This window comes from Rousettus aegyptiacus, unplaced genomic scaffold (assembly GCF_014176215.1).
Source record: "Rousettus aegyptiacus isolate mRouAeg1 unplaced genomic scaffold, mRouAeg1.p scaffold_m13_p_5, whole genome shotgun sequence".
NCBI classification, from domain to species: Eukaryota; Metazoa; Chordata; class Mammalia; order Chiroptera; family Pteropodidae; genus Rousettus; species Rousettus aegyptiacus.
In genome coordinates, this window is record NW_023416308.1 from 106,948,961 (window position 1) to 106,971,682 (window position 22,722).

A 22,722-nucleotide genomic window follows, 5' to 3' on the forward strand; every position below is an offset into this window, starting at 1 on the left:
TCATGGGAGATCATCAGTAGATATTGCCTAAAATAGACCAATTAAGAAACAGGAATGTATTTTTTTTTTAAAGTTTAGTTCACAAAAACAAAAAGCAAACTTGGACTGTTGGGGAAAACAAAGAAATTTGTTTTTTACCATTTTTAACCATATGTATGTATTCTTCCCACAAGAAAAGTAAAACAGTTTAATGACGAAATCGAAAGCCAAATAAATCAAGGTATATCCACAAAATGAAGTGTGGGAAGGGAGCCATCCTGGGGGGACTTTATGTTGCTCTTTATGTGTACTTGAAAAGGGGTTCTCAATACATTATTTAGTGTAAAAATAAATTTCAGATAATCCATTCAGTACAATCTGGGTTGGTAAAGGAAAATAAATGGAGTGGATTGAGTATTCAAACGTGGAGAAAGGCACATGCTACATTATTAACAATATCAGTCTACCTCTGGTTGGTAAGAATGAGTAGACGGAACACAGAATTTGCATTCTGGAACCGTTGGGAGTTCTTTTGACAGCAAGCGTGCATTACCTAGAAAGAGAAGAATGTGTAAATAAAGAAACAAATTAGAAGCTATTGTGATGATTTTTATTCCCAGCAGGAAGGAGCTTGGCACCTGGAACCACGGTCTCTACCTGAACCTTCACTTCTGACCTGGCCTGGGCGGGAATTCCCGCTCGCATCCTGGAGCTGTTGCAAAGGCCCTAGAAAGTGGGACTGTGGCCCTGATCCAACTCCAGCTGGCCCTTCAAATTTGGGTGGCCTTTCAACTCAGGGGCCCCCAAAGCAGGGTTAAAGTTATCCAGAGCGACTTCCTGACCCAGTAAGGAGCCAGCTGCTGGGACCAAGGAAGCCTTGTGCTTAGTTGGTTCCACAGAAGGTTCTAGAACTGGGAGCAGACAGGCTCAGGCAAGCCCAAGCAAGAGGTCGCCTTTGGGTGGTAGCATGAGGGGCATATGGCAGTGATAATATGAGGGTAATATGAGAGCCTTCGACCACAGGTCATTCATCTGTTCACCTATCAAAAATGTATTGAGCCTCTAAAAATAACATCTGAATTCTTCTAACTTCCTAAATGCTCTGCAACATCAGTTCTCAACTTTCTAATACCTCTTTTTATATTAAAGATATGTAATATCCTTTTTAATACTCTGGAATGAACCCCATGGATATTGTGACTTGCTTACACACAAGATTTTTTAAAATATTCACACATAATGCCCGATTGCAACATAAAGAAGACATAAAAAAAAAAAAATCCTCATGTAAAATAAAATCTGCCTGGACATGTGAGTGCTCAGGCCCAACTCCTCTAGAGGACATAATGAAGTTGTCAGGAGCTTGGGGCCCCTGCAGAACCATCGTGAGGGGGACAGCTGCAGAGGAATGTGGGGCGCCCAACAATCCAACAGTGTCACTGTCCAAAACTGTGAGCGGCTCTTGGCATGTTCTGAATAAAACTAAATATAGACTTCTCTTGCTTTTGTCTTCAGTGGCACCCCTGGAAAATTCAGCGTATATTGGAACTGTATAAAAGCGTTGTGTATTTATATGTAGAGTAGACTTCATTAAAGTCTAGACCCATGTAATTGTAACACGTCTCTTCTTCCCTATAAGATGTGCAGCAGGACACTGGAGAGTAACGCGGGTCGTGGAACAGTTCTCGCTGGTCAGGAGTGTCTCAGCTTTTGCTCTTTACCTGCCATCCCCAGTCTACTACCTTCTAAGTACAATGGTGCGCCCCCAGCTTTGTGACAATCTAAAATGCCCCCGTCCATTTCCAAAACATCCCTGGAGGCAGCGCCGCTGGATTAAATGCGTCATTTAATCATCTCAACAAGCTGATGTCAGAGGCGCTCATATTATCCCCATTTTACAGGTGAGGAAACTGAGAGCACCCAGGCAGGAGTGGCTGAGTCAGGACTGTCGCCTGAGGTTGTCTTAAATCCAGCCAGTCCAACATACCGCCTTCCTTCCTGTCTTTCAGGCCTAGGCTGGCACCGGGGACCCAACTATGAGAAAGGCGTCCGTCCTGGACCCCTTCCTGTACGGCATGGTGAGGAAATGGACAGAGGAGCGTGTGAGGTACAGGGGGCATACAGGAGTAGCCACAGGGGAAGGCCTGCGCGGGTAGTGAAGGTGGAGGGGCAATCGGGGAAAGGCATTCCAGACGGGGGCACTTTATGAGCAAAAGCATAGAGGACGGAGGAGTGTGATATGCTCCTTGTGAGAGGGTGAGAGTGGTGACAGGGACATGGGCCTGGACGAGCAGGCCGTGACGTCCTTGAGAAGCATCCGGGACACCCGGGGGAGCACTGTGGCTTTGGTTGAGTAGGCAGTGGGGAGCCATGGGAGGTTTTAGAGCAGGGCAGCTACATGAGTGTTGGTTTCGGACCCGTCCCTGGGAGCAGGGGAGAGGATGGGGTGGTGGGGAGAGGAGCTCTGGGACCAGTGAAGGGTGACTCAGCAGTCCAGGCCAGGTACGGGGGTGGGAGCATGGCGAGAAAGTCATTTTAGAGGCAGAATTCTTAGTCTTGTGACAGGGGGCCGTGTGGCCCAGTGAGGGAGAACCTCGAGTGACTTGGCAAAGCAGGTAATGGCTGGTGGAGAAACAAATGTAAGCTGAGCGCAGTCAGGACTGGGACGTTGCGATTCTGAACTCTCTCTTCCCACAGCGCCTCTCTACCTGCTGCTCCCTCTACCTGGGACAGTTTCCCCTAGTTTTCACCGTGGCCAGGGCTGTTAAACGTCCCCTCTTGAGAGGATGTAGGACCACCCAGTCTACCGCAGCCACCCCCTCTGTTATGGCCGGTCCTGGCACTCTGCTTGTTCCCATTTTAACACGCATCTCCATCGATAATCATGACCGTTCTTGACCTGTTGGTTTTCTGTTCCCTGGAAGAGAGCCAGGATTCTCCTTATTTTGGGTCACTGTTGTATCTCCAGTGCCTACCAACTGTACCTGGCACATAGTAGGTGCTTGGAAGTTTGCTGAATGAAAAGAAATGCCAGAATGTCATCAAGGGAGAAATGCCCGGGAGCGCTCAGGCATGCCCTTGCTGCCTGAAAACCACCAGTCGGGCTCTTTCCTTTGATGTCAGCCCTGCCCTCTCCTCACCTCCAGGTCCTCTTTAAAGTCACAGAGGAGGACATTAACACTTCTCTATGAGCAGTCCCACTAAGAAGGGGAATATCGGGCCCTTAATGGAGGCCTGGGGTGAGGGCTGGCATCTCTGTGGACCTCTCCCACTTGCTGCAAGAAGAGTGTGAGAGGAGCTCCCTCCCTCCCTGCTCTGTGTGTGTGTGTGTGTGTGTGTGTGTGTGTGTGTGTGTGTGTGTGTGTGTGTTGAGGGGGAGGGAGAGCTAGGGGCCAAGAGGAGCCCAGGTCTTTCCTGGAAGTCAGAGGCGGGATGCCAGAGGCAGGCTCTCCCAAACAATTCCCAGGCCCAAGGGAGGGCGCATCAGACCTGAGCTCAGCAGATCCCCCCTCTCCTCTTCCTCAAGGTCCTGCTGGCTCAGATGGTGTCCCCTTTCTCCTCCTCACAGAGATCCTGAAGGGCTTGTCTGCCATAATAATAGAAGCGAACCGTCCTCGGTCATGCTGTGCCATGACTTCCACTGTCTCCCTTAGTTCCCACACCGGCCCTGGGAGATAGGTTCCATCACCATCCCTATTTCACAGATGGGGAAACTGAGCCTGAGGGAGGCTGCGACTCACCCAAGGAGGGAGACTAGGCAGGGGCAAATTGCCTGCTCTCAGCCAGGTGGCAACACGCACCATCGTCACCATCTCAGCCCCACATCCGGGCATTCCATGCCTAGGTGCCCCACACATCTGGATGCCTCTCGCTGGCAGAGAGAACTGGCCAGGGGTGGCACTCGGGCCCTGAGCACTCCTGCCTTGCAGCCTCTGAAAGCCTGGCTTCCGCTGTCACAAACACTCACAGGAGGGTCTGCCTTTTTCTGCCTATCTCCTTGGGCAGGAAACTCAGCCAGAAGGGTGATAAGGGAAAAAGAAAGGAGGGAGGGAGTTCTCTGTAAAGCCAGGGCTGTTGCCTCCCACACGCAGGGTAGAAGAATAGAAGGAAATGGCCAGAAAGAGCCAAGTGTCTGTGTTGGTGGGGGAGTTGGGGCAGGGGTGTTATCGGTTATAAATAACCCTATCTCCAGGATCCCCAGGAGAGGAATGGAGGGGCTTGAGACCTGGTCTCTGAGGCTGGGGGTGGGGGCAGTGGTCATTAGTGTCAGCCTGGGTTTCAGATCAAAGGGCCAACAGGGGATAATAGCATGACCCAGGCCCCTCCCCCTTGCCTTCTGCATGGGGTAGCTTCTCTGACCCTACAGTTAGCCAAGCAGGTCATGCATTCTTGAGCCTTCCATATATTCCTGGATTCATCTATCCATCCATCTATTTGGTCAATCATCCCTTCATTCAATCATTTATTCCCAACCCCCCTCATCTATATATCTACCCATCCTGCCGCCTACTCTGCCTCTGAGCCTTCCTATTTGCTGTTTCTTCTCTCCACAATACTCTCCCTTTCCGCTTCACCTTGCTAACTTGGTCCTTTAGGAGCTGACAGCCTTTCTGGTTCTCCTGACGTTTCCATCATAGTGGCAAGATGGCTGTCACATCTCCAAACTTACATTGTAGAAGGTAGGTACGGATGCAGCATAATTTGGGGTAGCCAACCAACTGTGTCTGCCAGAAGACACTGACTAGCCAGAAAGAGATGAAGAAACTCTGGAATGCCTTCTATTTATACCCACCTACTTTAAAAGATCATCCAAGAGCCACCAAGTCCTGGCCATTTGAATTCTATAATATCCTCTCACTCTGTCCCCTGCTTGTCATCCTTTCTGCATGGCCTTTAACAGGACTACAAAGGCCTGTGTATCACAATAGCCTCCTCAAAGGTCTCTTGGGTTCCTGTCAGCCTCCCTTCATCCTGCAAAGTTCACTGTATCCCTTCGATGTGGCAGGTGCTGATCTAAGAACTTGGGATATTTCAGTGACCAAAACAAGTCATGCTCTCATGGAGCTTATATTCTTACAGGAGGAGAAAAACAATAAACAATAACCATAATAAATAAGGAAGTTATCTAGATGTAGGATGGTAGTCATACTGTATAAAAAATAGGTCAGGATTAGAGAGATCAGAAGTGGGGGTGCAATTTTAAATTTGGTGACCCTTATGGGTTGAATTATGTCAACATGTCCCTCTGTACCTGAGAAAGTGACCTTGTTGTAATTTAGTTAAAATAATGAGGTCATACTGGGATAAGGTGGGCCCCTCCTGGGTCTTTACAAAAAGGGAAAATTTGGACACAGACATACATATAGAGAAAACACCATGTGAAGAAGAAGACGGAGATCTACCAGCCAAGGAATATCAAAGATTGCCAGTAAAACACCAGAAGCTAGAAGAAAGCATGAAAGAGTCTCCCTTACAGCCCTCGGAAGGAAACAACTCTGCCGGCACCTTGATTTTGGACTTCTGGCCTCGAGAACTGAGACAATCCATCTTTGTTGTTTAAGCCACCCAGTTTGCATCATTTTGTTATGGCAGCCTAGGAAACTAATACAGGAATCAGGTAGGCCTTATTGAGAAGATGACTTCGAATGAAGACATAGAAGAAGTAGGTGTGAAGGCAGTGAGGATACTGGGGGAAGAGCACACCAGGCCGAGGGAACAGCCAGCGCAAAGGCCTTGAGGCCGGTATTTGCCTGAAGTGTTTGAAGAAGTTCAAGGAGGCCAGGCTGTAGTAAGTAAAGGGGGCAGAGTTGTAGGAGAGGAAATCAGAGAGGTGATGGGCTAGAAGGCAGATCATATAGGGAGTCAGGCCATTGCATAGACTTTGGCTTCTGTTTGGCATGAGATGGAGCCACCACAGAGTTTTGAGGTGGAGAATGACAGGATCCAACTTACTTTTTAACAGGATCTCTCTGGCTACTGTACAAGAGGAGACTTGGGGTGGAGGGAGGTAAGCAGAGGGGGAAAACTGAAAGTTCGTGGATATTGCAATAGCCCGGGCAAGAGATGACGGTGTCTTGGATGAGGATGGTGATGGCAGAAGTGGGGAGAAGTGGTTGGATTCCAGGCACATTTTGAAAGTTAGCTAGCTGAATTTCCTGACAGATCATCAGAGGAAGGGGGCGAAAGAGATGAGTCAAAGATGACATCAGGGTTTTTGGCCTGAGCAACTGGAAAGATGGAGTTTGCCATCAACTAGAGAGAGAGAGGCCATGGTTCTTTCTGCTTCTTGCAGGTTCTGGGGGGAGGTGGGGAAGATCGAGAGTTCAGTTCTGGATATAAACTTTACAAGTTCAAACTCCTGTTCATCTTCAAAACAGCTGCCAGACTGATAGATCTTTAAAAAGCAAACAAACAAATGAACAGACTAAATCCCTAGTTGGCTAAGGCATGAAGTCCCATCTCTTTAGGACAGGCAGAAGGGCCTTTAATAAAACCTGCTCAGGTACATCTCCTCAGCTCTCCTCTCTGAACCTTATGCTTTCAGCCTCCACTGAGCCTCTTGCAGCTCATTCACTCATTTATTCACTCACTCAACATTTGTTTAGGATTTACTTTGCCAGGAACTGAATTAGGCTTCAAGGCCACAGCCCTCAGGGAGCTCACAGTTAACTGAGCTGTCATATTCTCACGCCATAGTACCTCTGCACAGGCTGTTTTATTTGCCTCAGATCCCTTTTTTCTTTCTCCTACCCCTCTTCACCCTCGAAGGCCCAGGCATTACTCTATCCTCTGGACCACCTTTTTCATGTCCTTAGACTTGGGGAGGTTGGTGTTTCAACATCTGTCCTTATCATCTGTGAAATCTTCTTAAAGGCAGGGACCTGTCCGTATTCAGCCTTCTTTCTCCAAATGTTTGAATGAATGAATGAATGAATGAATAATTGAAGGATTGAATGAACGAGTGTTAGTAAGGATTCAGTAGCTTTGGTCTTGGTCTGACCCACGCTTGGCTAACGGTGTCCTGGTCATGACCCCAGCTGAGATGAACTGGCCATGGGCCTAACTTCTCTTTTCGAAGGAACTGTTAGCAATGTTCTTTTGATAACTATATGGCCTCTTAGAGATTTGTGGTGGGTTCTCCAGGCTAAAGTCCCTTGGAGAGGAGGAGGGAGGCCTTGCTGAAGAGGAACGTGGGAGCCAGGGAGATGTTTCTGGTCCCAGTTAATCGAGCTACCAGTGCCAGCCATCATCCCCTGTGGCCTCTGAGGAAAGTGAGGTAACCATGGCAACCAGGCACTGGAGCCAGGACTGGAATGGAGCCAGGCCCACGGAGAGGCCTGCAGGCCAGGCTGGGCTCCAGGGCCACTCTGCGTGTATGTTAAGGTGGAGGAACAAGGGGAAATGAGGAGATACCCCAGAGACTAGAGCGTGAATTGGCCGTGGGAAAGGAGGAATACGTAAGGCACAGATTCAGGTTTCTGAGTTGATTAACTGTCCTTGTGTGTCATACAGAACAGGGTTCTCTGGGCCCCAGGCCCCTTTTCTGAGAATAAGGAAAGAAAGACAGTATGGAGAGAAGTTGCCACTGGTTTAAAGAGAGGCAGAGATGAAGGATGGGGTGAGAGAGAGAGAGAGAGAGAGAGAGAGAGAGAGAGAGAGAGAGAGAGAGAGTTAGTTATACCGAGAAAGCACTGACAAGACAAAAAGAAAAACAATGAATGGTACAGACTGAGAGACACGCAGAGAAGTGGATGGAGAGACAGAGATGTAAATGAAATAAGAAAGAGAAGGTGAAACAGATAGGAGAAATGAATACAAAAAGCAGGGGGGTAGGAGAAAAATGGGAGCGGGAATCAGAATCGACGAGAGGGGAACACAGAGAGAAGTAGATGAAAAACACACCGAAAGAGGGGAAAAAAGAGACAGGAAATATGAGAATGGCCAAAACCCAATAAAGAGAAAGGAGAAAGAGTCAGAAGTAGTGAGCTTGGCAGGCTATGGCGAGGGATGAGATGGAGGCTGAAAGATGATCAGATCGGCAGAGGGTCCGGCTATGATGCAGTGTGATGCCCCAGCCCTGCCCTGTGCAGGACTTGAGAGGCCCCTGCCATGTGCAGGACCCCGGGAGAGCCCCTGTCTGCTCCAGGAATTGTCACCAGAACTCTGCCTCTTGCCTCCTCAGGAGAGCAGCCAGGCAGGATGCCCCCGGCACATGTGTCTCTGGGCTGTTCGAAGGGACTGCAAGAATGGGCTGTCACTGGGCTGGCTGCAGTGGCTGCTGGAAGGTTTCCTGGTGGCGGCTGCACTCCCAGGTCCTCCATATGTCCTGTGCATATGTTTAGCAACCTGCCTCCACACGAGGAGCTGTGTTTACACCCCAGGCGGATGACAGTCTATTGTTGGGAAAAGGCAGTTGGCAGTGTTGTATGTCTCAAGGTGATGTTGCCATCTTTGCAGGTTGGGGTTCCCAGGCAATCTGCAGCTCCTGCATGATGGGAAAACAAAAGGTACTATTTTGCCACCAAGAGATAAATTCCTCCCAGACGGAATTCCCCCGACCCCAAAGACAAACGAGAGCTATAGAACCTAGTATCTTTTTTTTGCTTTGACTGCCAGGAAGCTCAGAGCTAAGCTGTAATGATTATCGCATTTATAACCAGTTTCTAAATCAGGGATTCTTAACTTGAAGTCCATGGATCCCAAAGGCTTTTTAAAGCCTCTGAAACTGTATGCCAAATTATTGTCTTAGCTCAGGCAGCTATAACAAAATACTATAGACTAGGCGGCTTAAACAACAGACAATTATTTCTCACAGCTCTGGAGGTTGGAATGTCCAAAATCAAGGTGCCAGCAGATTCGGTGTTTGGTGAGGGTCCTCTTTCTGGTTTGCAAAAGACTGTTTTCTTGCTATATCCTCAAATGATGACAAGAGGAAGCTCTGATCTCTTTTTCTTTTTTTTTCATAAGGGCACTAATCCCATCATGGAGGCTCCACCCTCATGACCTCACCTAAACCCAAAAGCCCCACCTCCTAAGACAATCACATTGGAGGTTAGGGTTTCGCATATGAATTCCAGAGAAATCCATTCAATTCACAACAATTATGTGTATGTATATTTTTCTGGGGAAGGGTTCTTTAGCTCCCAAGTGTCTCAAAGATATTCATTATGTTTAAAAGATTTTTTAAAAAGTGTGTGTGGCGGGGGACAGTCTGGATTAAGCTTATACTAGCCTGTCTGTTAGGTCAAGTCACATTCACTCATCCCCTGTTGCAGAGGCTGCTGGTGGTTCACCAAAGCCCCCTTCCTCTTCCTCTGCAGGAGTACAACTGTAGGTGTGCAAATGGCTGCCCAAGTAGACTACATTTCCCAGCTTTCTCTGCACCTGGACATGGCCACTGAACAAGTTCTGGCAAAAAGATTGTGAGTGGAAGTCATGGCGCTATTCCCAGACCATGCCTTAAGATCCTAGGTAGACCTTTTATCTACACCATCTTTCCCCTTCCCACTGGCTAGAATCTGGCAATGCCAGGGACCTATTTTCAGATGACCACGACTTCAGTGACAAAGCGACTAGAAAAAATCTGTCAATCTTGGAGCTATCACATGAGGGAGAAAATTTTTAATAGAAATGTGGTCTCTGTTTTTTGGAGTCCTATAAACTTACCTGTTATAGCAGGTAAATTTTACCTCATCAATGGTCATCTTTGAGTTCCCACAGCAAAATCACACATTTAGAACCTGAGTCGCCTACTTCCTAGGGCTATTTAACATTGTGTGAAGGTGTCCCTCACCCATCATGACCACCTGGAGGTAAGGCCGTGTCTGACCTTGCAAGCCTTGTAGCCCTCCAGCACCTCCAGCTCCTCCCTTCCCCGGGGGCAGCCAGTCACAGCTCGCTTGACCACCGCACATGCTCCAGTGCTGTAATCCTTTCTGAGTACCTGGCTTTCCTGGGTTCTGTCTAAAAAGGCAGTGTAATGGGTCAGCGCACAGCTTTGGGTTCAATGTGTCTCTGGCCAAGTTCTGACTCTGCTCTGCATGGACTTTGTGACCTCAGGGAGCTCATTTGACCCCTCTGAGCCTTAGTCTCTTTATCTTTAAATGGAGGATGATAAATAATACCCACAACACAGGACCGTGGTAAAGATGAAATGAGCAAATGCACGTGAAGCTCAGAGGTACATGGCAACCCCCAGCAATCATCACCACTACAGTCCTTGACTTCCAGTCCATCCACTCTAGGACCACTGTCCTCCGTGGAGCCTCCTTCTCTGCCATCTTCGCCCTAAGTTCCTAGGAGTCTCTCTGCCCTCGGGCCAGTCTGCACTCCATGGATTAGCTAATGCTGCAAACCAAATAGCTCCCGCAGTGGCATAAAATCATATTTCACACAGCTCTGCGGGCCAGAGATTCGCAATGTTCAGCTAGGTTATTTTGGTTTAGGGCATTTCCTGAAGTTGTAGTCAAGATGTCAGCAGAGGCTGTGGTCACCTGGGGGCTTGAGCAGGGCTGGAAGATCTGTTCCCAAGATGACGCACCCACATGGCTGGTGTCTGGGGGCCTCAGTTCCTCACCATGTGTACCTCTTATTATGGCAGCTGGCTTCCCCAGAGTGAGGGGAGAGAGAAGAAGAGAGGAAGGGGGGAAGGGGAAAGGGGAGGGGGGCGGAGAGAGAGAGAGAGAGAGAGAGAGAGAGAGAGAGAGAGAGAGTCTTTCATGATCTAGTTCCAGAACTCACACACTGTCACTTCTGTCATAAGCAAGGTAGAAGATGGAAGGAAATTATAGAAAGCAGTGGCTAGGTGACAGATCAGGCTGGGCCTGGTAGGTCACTGTAAGGACTTCAGCTTTTATTCTGAGAAGCAACAAGGACAGATGGAGGCCTGCTTTTTGGTTAATATTCCACGTGTTCTCAGAGGTGTGTATCTGGGTGGGGTGCTCAGTGGGGAGGACCTAGTAGAAGTGAACACCCCTGTGGATGACAGACAGAAAGGGCCTGGATCACGGCCTCTGGCAAGCCACAGGGCGGCCAGGTGCATAGTGGCAGGGGTCTCCCAAGCCCTAAGCCCAGGTGCTTCCTGTGACCCTGGACCACCAGCAAAGGCATTTTTGCCCTTAGACTTCTTGGCCCAGTACTGAAAGTCTCCCCACGACCCTGGGGTTTCCTGAATCTTTTGTGCATGACGCAGCTAGTGGCTCCCTAGGAAACTTGCTTTTGAGAGTGAGATCACACTATTAAGAATTACACAGGACAATTCAGGCATAAGCGGGATCCTGAGTGGGGGATGACAGGCCGAGGGGCAGAGAAGACAGAGAAAAGAGAGGTACTGTAGAGATTTAGGAGGTCCAAGCTAGAAGGGACTCATGGCTCATCTCATCCACTCTGGACCACTCAGAAAAAACAGAGTCTTGTCCAGGCCACCATCATGTCACCAGCAAACCTGGAATGAGAACTTTGATCTACTGATGTCCAGAATCTCCACAGAGCCCTCTCAGGGCTTAACTGTTCCCATTGAGCTCTTGTTAGTTTGTTTTAGGGGGCAGTGGTTCCAGGCGATGGCGAGTGGGGTGAGGGCTGTTCAGTGGGTTTTTATCTCTAATAAAGGGCTGTTTCTCAACTTGGCTGGACCTCTAAGGAGGGGTGAAGAGATACCTGCTACTCCTGTAGGAGCACCTCAGGGGTCTGCCCTGCCTTGCCACATGGGGAGGAACTGGGACCACTTCTACATTCACAGGGCAGCCCCATGTCTAGCAAATCCGGGAGGAGACAGCCTTCCCTGTGATCTGTGAACGCCACAAAAGCAGAGGCCACATCTGTCGCATTCACCGTTCTATGCCCAGCGTTTACCGAGCATAGCTGCTGGCACATGGGCGCTCCTCTAAAATATTGGCTGGATGAACAGAATCTCTGATTTGAGGAATCATGTCCCAGAACACAGCACTGTGGTTCTGATAACAGGTGCTCAGTGGCACAGATAATCAGCATGAAATCTTTTTGGCCACGAAGGATATGCTATTTGATATTTTCCCCTTTAGAGGATTTAATCTCCTAATTCTGGTTTGCTAAAGTTAATCTTTATTGATTATTGAAGTCATTTCTTCATTTGCTAGAAATATTTATCGAGACTGTACCATGGGCTGGATGCAGTGAATTAAATGCTGGACAAAGCCATCCCAAAGCGAGTGGCTCATGCACGCTCAGTCATGGGCCGCTGTGATCTGGTATTCCTCCGAGCAGACCTACGGTCTTGCAGTAAAGGTCAGCCTCTTAAAAAATGGAGCCACTGAGCAAACATTCTTGAGGAGCTTTATGAAGCTAAGCTGTTTATGCTGGGGGAGCGTTTCTAAAAACTGCACATGGAGCCTTTTATCCACCTCATAATTGGCTCCTGCTCCTGTGTAACTGGGGGATAAATCAGGCATAAGCCTGACTCTTAGGTTTATTAGAGGTTTACCTATTTGGAATAAAAAGCAAGGAATCAGACAGGCATAGCAGAGGAGAGAAACCTGGGAAGAAGAAACACTAGAAGGAGAGAAAGTCAGTTGGGAACATCGCTTTTGATAAACTGAGATCCTTCTTTTCTTCTGGAAGTCCTTATTCCCTGCTTTCCTTCGCAAGCTCCCACACATCCTCTTTTGTCAGAATGCTAGATGGAGGTCAGCAGGCAGCGCTGTGAAAAACAAGAAAAAGTCACAGGAAAGCAGATCATTGTCCGACGCTTGTTAATGCAAGAACAAGATATGCTCTGCATTTTTTTGGGTGGAAGGGTCTTGAGGGTCAGTTCACATATTGGCACACGAACTAGCTGTTCCCGTTAAATGAGTCAGTCAAAATGTGGACCTTAATTTGAGTGAGTGAATCATCCTCTTTCTGAAAACAAAAAGATGCCATTAAACAGTGCAGACATGTACCAACACACACACACAGAAACACACACAGATACACCTATGTACACACAAGCATAGAGATGCACCATCACACACACGTAGATGTATATACCATTACATTTATATGTACACACATGAGCACAGGCATGTATGCACAAGTATAGACATACACATGCACATAGGCACAAACATGTACCATTGTATACACACATACATACAAGCACTGACATGTACTCTCACACGCACACGCGCACAGTGTCTTTCCTCTCCAAAGCCTTGTGAGCTCCCTGATGGGAATAAGGACCCCAGTGCACGTAACAGGGCATCATTTCCTTTCTGCAGCTGTTAGTCATTCCCATTTAACAGATGGGGAAGCCGACAACAGGGTAATGCTACTAGAGGGAGCAAAATAAAATGGTTAAGAGCCCAGGTCCCAGAGCTGAGTTTAAATCCCAGCTCTATCGCGTAGCTGTGCAATGTTTGTCAGATTTCTTAGCCACTCCGTGCCTCAGTTTTTCCATCGTTGAAGTGGGGATAATGATAGTAGTAAATATTCCCCAAATAAATATTCTTAGAAGGGTGCCTGGCACATAGCAAGTGCTCTATAATAGTTAAGCAAGGCCCCTGTTTCCAAGGAGCAGGAGAGGCCTCTGGGGTCCTACTGTTTTGTGTATCTGTTCCAGGGACAGCATGCACAGAGCACATTTGTCAGTGAGGATTTGACGTAAGGTCCTTTCTTCTGAGCCCGGTCATCTTGAAATGTATGTTTGTGGCATGGAGGCTAAGTGGGGGAGCAAAGAGAGAGGGGGGCCTAGTTTCTTAGGGCGGCCATAACGAAGTACCACAGACTGGATGGTTTTAAAGAACAGAAAGGCACGGCCTCCCAGTTCTGTTGTCCGGCAGTCTGAAATCAAGGCGACGGTGGGGTCAGGGTTGCGCTCCTTCAGAGATTCTGGGTGGAATCTTTCCTGGCCTCTCGTTAGCTTCTGACGGTGGCCAGCGGTCCTTGGCGTTCCTGGGTTTAAGCATTAGTCCAGCCCCTACTTCCACTGTGACAGGACGTTCTCCATGTGTTTTCGCACTGTCTTTCCTCTGATCTGTCTCTGTATCCAAACTTCCCCCCCTCTCCTCCCCTTTTTACTAAGGACACCAGTCATATTGGAATATGGTCCACCCTAATGACCTCATTTTGACTTGATCATCTATAGAGACACTATTTCCAAATATGGTCCTGAGGGTTAGGACTTCAGCATCTTCTGCGGGAATATAATTCGACCTGCACAAAGGGAGAGAGAAGGAAGGGAGTGGAAGGGAAGAAGAAAAGATTGAAGAAAGTCAGGGCATAGGAGCCAGTCTGTGCTACCTAGGTGCCAAGAACAGGGCCTATGACAGTGACAGCTGGGTGCAGATTTGTCCTGGAACCCAGAGATGGCCCAGCGTGAATCCAGGTTCCTTAGATGCTCTGCTGCTGATGGGTCCTGCTCTCCGCAGCTGACTGGCACCCCGGAACATAGAACAGACATCAAAAGCAATGACCACGAGGTAGACTGGCCTTCTTGTCACCACACCCAGCACACCCCAGGGGCCCGAGAGCCCTGCACGATTCCTGTAGGGTCACTTAGCTTCAAAGCAGGCAGCCCTGCCTGGCTAGAGGGAACCCATAAGCCAGTCCCCTGTCCTTTGTCTCAAAAGTCCTGGAACTGCAGTCAGACCATCTAAGCTTCCTTCTAGCATTGTCCTCCTGCTCAGTGAGTCTCTCCACGCCTCTGAAACTCATTTTGCTCGTCTGTAAAATGGGGACAATGGTAAGTCACTGCGTAAGTCAGGATAGAGAACCTGGGCTGTGGAACGCGACTGGGTTTCAATTCCAGCTCTGCCACTCACCAGCCGGGTGATCAGGACAGGTAACTTAAACCCTCTGAGCCTCAGTTTTCCTCCCTGTAAAATGAGGGCAATAATAGACCCTTCCTTAGAGGATTGTTGGGAGGAATAAATAGAGGTACAGTGTTTAGCGAAGCGCTGGGATTTAGGAAGAGCTCAGTAAAGTTCTTGGCTGTGGCTTTTGTAGCTTTGCCTCTCTCTCAGCACTGAGTAGGCTGTCAAGGCTTCTTGTATCAAAGAGACTTGGTCTGCAAGGAAAACAGGGACAGTCCTGAATACTTACTGTGTGCCTTCTGTAGGCACTTATGTGTTATTTCGATTCATCAGTCCAAAACTCAAGAGATATTTACTATCTCTATTTTGCAAAGAAGGAAATCGAGCTTCAGGGAGGTTAAGTGACTTCCCCAAGGTCGCAATGGGGTGAGATTTCAGCCCAGGTCTGTCTAATTTGCCCCAGACAAGAGCCGAAAGATTTTGAAGCTGCAGGGAAATTGATCTTAATCACCGTTAGCGACTCAGATGAGACCAGAGGAGCTCTTGGCCATGGATGGACCCACCTCTAGGGCTTTCTGGGGCAACTCCTGTATGTTGCCTGAGGCCTCTGGGTGACTGATGATGTGTATTTGCCTTCCCATTTCTTTCTCTTTGGGAGTTGTTTATATCAGGCTACAGAAGAGGGATGGGGAGTGTAAGAGGCTCTGAACTTGGAAGCAGGAGTGTGGGGACTAGCAGTTCACAAAGGAGAGACAGTATCCATCTCTGAGGATCACAGAGCTTAAAATGAAGCAGAAGGTTTGGTCACAAGACCACTGATGTAGGAAGCAGGACCCAAGCTCCCCTAAAACCTGAAGTCAATTGTTGGCAGATCTTGGATGAGTCACTCTTGCTTAATCTCAATGTTTTCATCTGTAAAATGGGTCAGCTGGGGCACAAGATGAGTCTTAATTTAAAATCAACTGATTGTATTTTAAATTTAAATGAGGGCCAGGACCATGCACAGTCTTTGCTCTTACTCAGGTTTGAGCCAGTTCCTGTCCCATAATAGTGCCTTCGAAATATCTGTCTCATGATTGAGTTGTACTGGGGAACCCTGAGTTCCAAACATGTAAGCCACCATGGATGATAAAAGTGATTTAAACAAAAGCATTTGTTACATGAACATTACCTCCTTCAATGTTTACAACTGCCCTGTGAGGTAGTAGTTATTATTATCACCTTTTACAGAAGAGGAAGGAGGCTCAGAGACGTTAAGCCATTTGGGCAAGGCCACACAGCCAAAAGTTCAATTCCAGGATGGCCAGGATGGCCCAAGGGTCCCTGAACCCCTCTCTCTCTCAATCTCTCTCTCTCTCTCTCTCTCTCTCTCTCTCTCTCTCTCTCTCTCTCTCTCTCTCACACACACACACACACACACACACACACACACACACACACACCTGATGGAAGTAGAAAGAGAAATGTTTGAATCTCAGTTCTTTATTCATTGGGTGACTTTGGGCAGGTCTGTCTGAGCTTCCTTCTTTGTGAAACAGGCTTCCTAGCCATCCCTAGTTGTTTGGAGGCTTAAGTGAGTTGTTGCTCCAAAGACCTTGTCACAGTGCCTGGCACACATTCCCTTTTCTCACATTAAAGATTGGGAGTCTAAAGCGCCGAGAGGCAAAGCACCTTGCCCAAAGCCACATAGCTGGTGAAAAAGGACCCAAACTTAGAATCTGGGTTTACGTAACCTCATGACCCAAGTAAGCACTCCACGAATGGCAGCTATTACTATTGTATTATTTAGTATCAGTTGATAAAGAAAACAAAGGTGAATGATGAAAGTTTAGCAGTCACCTTACCTGGCAGGATTTCTTCCCAGGACTCTGCTTTCTGGAAAGCCAGGCTACAACACCCAGAGGAAGCTAGACCCCGGGCCCCTCCCAGCACAGCCATCCAGAGTTTGCCTCTTTTCCTGCGGAGGGTAGAGGGAGGAAGTGAGTACCATCTCTTTCTTCCTGCTGCCAGCCGGCAGCATTCCTGGGGGCGGAGGAGGACCTTGGCAGGCCAGCCCCTGGGCCTTGTACTGAAATCAGTTGGAGAGGCTGGCCATGGCCTGTGGGAGGAAAAGAGAGAAAGAGGTGGGGATCCCTGCAATAGATCCAGGCGCTGGAAGGTCAAGACCACATTCTTCAACCCCCTGAAGGACACTCTTATGATTTGCAAATTTATTTCTATGAAAATCATTGCAAAGATAAACAAATTCAATCATACTGAGTTGTACATTTAAAGAACTGTCAGTTTTTTGGGGGGAAATGATTGCAAATTACATATAAAAAGAGATAATTCAGAAAAAAAATCAGAGAGGCAATGATTACATGTTTAAAATGCAGACTGCTTTTAAAAAGCTAGGTTGTAATGTCAAGTTGTTTGCTGGGGAAGGGATCCGGCCCGTCTGGCATCGTCTAGCTGTCCATTCATGCATTAGGCTCACTTTCATGGGGAACTTAGTATGTGCCAGGGGCTGTGGTGAGAGCCTTCCGGGAGACTCTCACAGCTACCCAGTGCCAGAGGTGTAGTGATGATTCCCATTTTAGAAATGCATCAGCAGAGGCTCAGAGAGTTTAAGTGGTTGGATCAAGGAGGCACAGTGAGGAAGTGGCCTCCAACATCCCTCTGGGCACCAATTCTGTGCCAGTTTCTGGAGGCCTAGAAGTGAGCAAGGCAGGGCCCCAGATCTTGAGAAGCTCCCAGTCCAATCAACCATAAATTTATAAATGTTAGGAGCAAGAGATCATGCCTTCCAGTGATTTCAAATTCTCTTTAAGCGAAGGACATTTCCTCCTTGAAATCTCATGTGAGGCACCGTCATTCGAGACAGATGAAAAGGGAACCTACTTCTGGCTAGGAGGGAGATTCCTCTCCCTTTCTTGGTCCCTAGGAGCAGGACCTGCCAGGCCAATTTGAAACCAAGTGCCTCATTTTATAGATGAGGCCACTGAGGCCCAGAGAGGGAAGACAATTGTCGAGATCACCAGGATGAGATCTCCAGTTTGTGGAACCCTGGTTGGAGACTCTTTGCATTAGTGCCCCCAGGATGCTGGTGTGTCGGTGCTCACCCCACACATCTTGGGCCCAGTGACTGGGGCACAGTGCCTGGGCTGTCCAGCACCGGCCACACCCCGGTGCGTCTGGTGCTTTCAGATGCCACAGAAAACAGTCTAAGAGGCCCTAGGAGGAGAGGTGAGAATTTTCAAAAGAACCATTTCTACTAGACCCCAAACACCAGGGGAGTTGAAAGGGTCCTGGCCCAGGAGTCACAAGGCCTCAGTTAGATTTCCAGCTCTCAGACTGGGATCTAATCTGTGTTTCCTCCTCAGTTTCCCCATCTGTAAAACAAGGTGATTAAATTACAACAAATTGTCCATGAGGTTCATTCCAGAATGGGCAGATGGGGAGTCTAGAACCTTCTGGGCCACGTCGCTTCTGGGCTTCTGGGAGTATGACAATCTAGATTCCAATTAGTCAACGGTGGCCTTGACACCATCTCCATGCCCTCCCGAGGACTGCTGACTCTCGTTCACGCCCCCTCCTCCACTCCCATTTTTCTTCCTTTTCCAGTCTTTCCCCTCCTCAGCTTCTCTCCTTCTCAGTTTCCCAACAAGTCATAACCTTGGTTCCTTTCTTGATTTTATCAAAGAAAAGCAAAAGGGATTCTGTCCAATCACTTAATTGTGCCAGTGGAGAAACTGAAGCCAGAGAAGAGAGTGATGTCCCTAAGGTCTGCGGGAGGGAGGCAGGCTTTCTGTGACCAGGACCAGGATAGCCTTCTGTTGTCCAGGACTAAACTCATGGGGCTCCTAACTTTTGAGAAAAATAGGCTTCTTGCTTAATACACTTAGAATCGTGTTTCTCAATTGTGGGATGTCAGAGATCTTCAAGGAGATTTCAGGTCATGCATCCATGGGCCTTCAATACCCTAACTGACCTCCCCGGGAGTTGGGGGTGGGGAGTCTCTTTCCACTTCTCTCCTAATCTTTTCGATCACAACCTGAGAGTCTCAGTTTGTTGCTAATGTGTCTTTAACACCCTTCAGGCATTTACTAATCTCTCTTTTCTATAGACAGTGGGTCCCCAGCTTTGTACCTTTCTTAGGCTGCAGTATCTTAATGGAATTTTTTTTTTTATTGTGGTTAAGTATACATTATTAGAATTTAATAACACTGCTTTATTTTCATTGTATTGGTTTTTATGGTTACTTTCTATTTATAGTAATGTGATGCTGGTTTTCCATTTATGGTAATGATATAACATTTCTTTGCAAAACATTTAAGTAAAAAAAAAAAGAAATAAAACAAGAATTGATTTAAAGAACGCTATTAAGCAAATGGTTCTATCTGGTGTGCAGATAGGGCCAGACTCTGGTTGGAGGCAAGGGGATGGCTGAGGTCTAGGGAACTTGGACTTGGAACTGGAACTATCTTCCCAGCTGGGTATCTGAGTTGTCCAGTTGGCCTGCTGGGTTCTTGTCTCCTTGCATACTCTCTTCCTCCACTTCCTCCTGCCTGCTTCTACCAATCCCCCAGACTCTCAGAAACTCCTTCCCTCCTTCCTGCTGTCTCTGGCCTCCACTTCCCAGGCTCCAGCACCCTCACTGTAGGCTCATCCTTTTTTCCTCTTTAAATTTATGTGGCGCCTTGTGTCCAAGAGGCCCACACAGATAGCCTCTTCCAACAGCATTCCATAAACGCAGGGCCTGTGGGGTTTCTCGGCACAAAGGGTCAGCCTCTCCCTCCAACCCTGTTTTGGCAGCTGAAGAGGGGAGTGTGGAGCCTGAGGCTCTTTACCGTTCTCCCTGTCCTTGTGATACAGAAATTGCACTATTAGAGATTTTCTCCCCTTGGGTTAAACATTGCTCACTCCGAGTCCATTTAAAAATTACAGATCCCAGTTTTTTCCTCCTAGTCACACTTCTACTCTGTTAGGCCCTCTTCAATTTACCCAGCAACTCAGTGAAATGGTTGAAAGGACCAGCCATCCTCAAAGTCCTTAGAAGGTTGTATCCTCTCCCTGGAACGTGGGCAAAAAAGGCCACTCTGCTCCGTGGCCTGACATCACCAACATTCACATCCAGAACTGCAGTAGGTTCAACTCTTATCAGTCAGTCACTCATTCTTTGTATGAATCAGTTGACCAAGGGGCCTCTTTCAGAACTTCTGAGTGCTTGAATGTCCAGGGCCAGCAGACACTGGGTATGGAAGCTTCAGAGCTGGGATTCAAAAGAGAGCTGCCCAGGAAAGAGATGAGCCCCTCTGGTCTTGGGTTAGCAAGCACTTTTGCTTGGGCTGTCTGCTTTGATCTGCTTGCTTACCCATTTTGTCTAGGGCCCGGCGGGGTGGGTAGGTGCTTTACAGAGGAGGTTCAGAGGTTAAATCTCTCAGTGAAGTTATGTATTCAGGCTGAGGAGGGGCTATCAGGGTGTGTGGTTGTGGCAGCAGTACAAAGATGAAAAGAAAGTCCCGAGATTGGAGACACAGATCTGGCCTCTTGTAATCAAGTCATTTGCATCTAATCTGGGGTCCGGCCCATCCCTGCTGCAATCCTCCAGTTGCCTCTGTTATCTGCAACAATCTAAAGCAGAGCAGGGAGGATGAGTCCTCCTGGCTTTCAGCAGGTACTCCCAGGACATCGGGGAAGCCCAGGAATGAGCGAGGTCCGGATGGAGGGTCACCCCCCTCCAATACTGCAGTTGGGCCACAGGGCGAGGTGTGCAGCTTAAAGTTTCCCTGGAATAAATACACCAGGTCTAGCGTGCCACTCTGCCCACTTTCCCAACGTATCTTCTTGGATGAGACGGAGCGAGGGCCCACGAGCAGAGGAGCGAGGCAGGCAGGCGGCAAAGACAGGGGAGAGAGGCAGAGGTGGCTCCAGGGCCCCCCAGAGCAAGGCCTGGATGCTCTACTGAAGGCGGAGACCGAGGCGGGGAGGAGGCTAGAAGCAGCCCGCCAGAGGAGACGTGCCTTCACAGCGGCCGCCAAGGCAGTGGTGGCGGCGGCGACTGGAGACTGGAGGGGAGGACGTTTGGGGAGGGGAGGGAGCGCGGGGGAGAGGGAGGGACGGAGCGGTGGTTGGGAGGTGGGGCCGGCGGGCGGGCGGGCGGACAGCTGCAGCTGCCGCCGGCATCTCTGGGGCTCCAGGCTGCCGGGCGGACGCAGCACTGAGCGATCCACCGCGGAGCCGCGCGAGGCCGCCCGAGCCCCGGCCCCGAGCCCGGAGCCCCGAGCGAGCGCAGCCGCCGCTGCCGCCGCCGCCTCGCGCCAGCGGGTCCCCGGACACGCCACCGCCGCCGCCCCCGGGAAGGCAGCCGGCGCCCGGCAAGTTTCGAGCGCGCCTCTCCGCCCGGGGAAAGTTTCCCTCGCGGCCGCCGGCGGGAGTTGGCGCGGGGTCCCGCCGCTGCCTCCAGAAGGTAGGGGGCTCTGCACCTCCGTGCCCTGCGCGCGTCCCACCGCCGCGTCCCCGGGGACGTGGAGACCCACGCGCGCTCCCCCTGGGAGACTGTGGGGCACCGTGGGGAGGGGTGGAATTGGGGGGGGGGATCTCAGGGCGGTCCCGGGGAAGCCCTGGAACCAAGTTCTACTTAAAGTAAATGGGGAGGGGGCTGGGAAGACGTGCTCACTGCCCTCCCTGCCCCGAGTCCGCCAAGGCCTGAGGGCTTCCCCCTGGACAGGTGCAGCACCAGCAGGCGCCGAGCGCTCTGGGTGGGTGAGTGGGGGACGCCAGCAGAATGGCGGGGGGCGGCAGGTGTGGTTACAAGGTTCGGGGTCTCGGCGGGGGCTGCGCCCTGAGGGAGGGGGTGCGCGCTTCGCCACTGTAGGGCAGGTAGAGACAAGGAATTAGTAGCGAAGATCTGGGCCGGGCGGGTTGCTGGGCCCAACAGGGCACTGAGGGCGGGCTGCCTTTGGGGTCCCCGGCAGAGGGGCGGGGTGGGGGCGCCACGCTTTCCTCCGGAGACCCCCCTGATCCCGCCACCCTGTGTGTGCGGTTCGCAGAAGCAGAGATTCCGTGGAGCGCTCAGTGGATCCTAGGCTTGGGCATGTCCAGATTTAGGGGGTGTAGTGGGAGTCCGCTTGGAAGGCTGACCGGCTCGGGTGGGTTCGCGCCAGCTTGGGACCCGGCTGGTTTGAGGCGAGTTGGCTCCCGCCAGGGGGCGCCCTTCCCTGGCCCTTTCACCCACAGGAACGCGAGTCCTGGTTCCTGCGAAACGAACGCGCGGAAATCCAGGATAGACAGCCACAGACTCTCCAACACACGCGGGGCCTCGCCCAGCGGAGCACCCCGCCCCACAGCCCGACCCGGGCGCGGGGTCGAGTACGAGGGCGGGGTTCCTCAGCTGCAACTGCACTGTGTGCTGGGAAGCTTGGCTTGTCCGGAGGTAGTTCTTCTTGGGAGGCTGGCAGGGTGTATGGATGAATAAAATATTAACCACCCGAAAAATAAAAACAAGAGAAACTGTACACTGACAGCGAATTCGTGTGGAGAGAATGGATGGGAGGATTAATTTTTTGAGGTTTCTTTGGAGTCTGAATCCCAGATTGCCGAATGCATTCTTTCTGTAAAATTTGTACCTTTGTTCCCGGATCTGGCCAGATCCTTTCCTGCTGTGGCAGGATGAGGGTCTTGAGTGTATCATAGCCTCTCTTATCCGTCTTCTCTCTGGGCACAAATAAACGGAGGCATCAGGTGGGGACGATTGGGGTCTCTTAAAGACCTGAGCCACCTAGGCTCAAGTGGTGAATGTCTTAGCAGTCAACAAGAACCGCTGGCCCCCTCCCCAATCTGGGCTCTACAGGCCACATTCATCTGGTCATTTCACAGTCGTTGGTGGAAACCTGCTATGTGTCCTGCTGTCTGACCCCAGAGGCCCTGTGTGTTGAGTCTGAGTCCTGCCCAGGCCTTGGGAAGCAAGGTGGCCGCTGGCATCTGTGAAGAGCATCTT

At 49.8% G+C, this 22,722-nt stretch overlaps 1 protein-coding gene across 4 annotated transcripts in view; it reads left to right on the forward strand.

Annotated features, from left to right (window-relative positions):
* Positions 1–20,942: 20,942 nt before the first annotated feature.
* Positions 20,943–22,722, forward strand: part of TSPAN18 (tetraspanin 18) — a 173,051-nt gene continuing 171,271 nt past the window's right edge. The window contains exon 1 of one of the 4 annotated variants that reach the window (XM_016146819.2): positions 20,943–21,192. The gene's annotated coding sequence lies outside the window, so the exon portion shown is untranslated. The remainder of the gene's footprint in view (positions 21,193–22,722) is intronic. The other 3 variants (XM_016146818.2, XM_036221860.1, XM_016146823.2) reach the window with 3 other exon arrangements.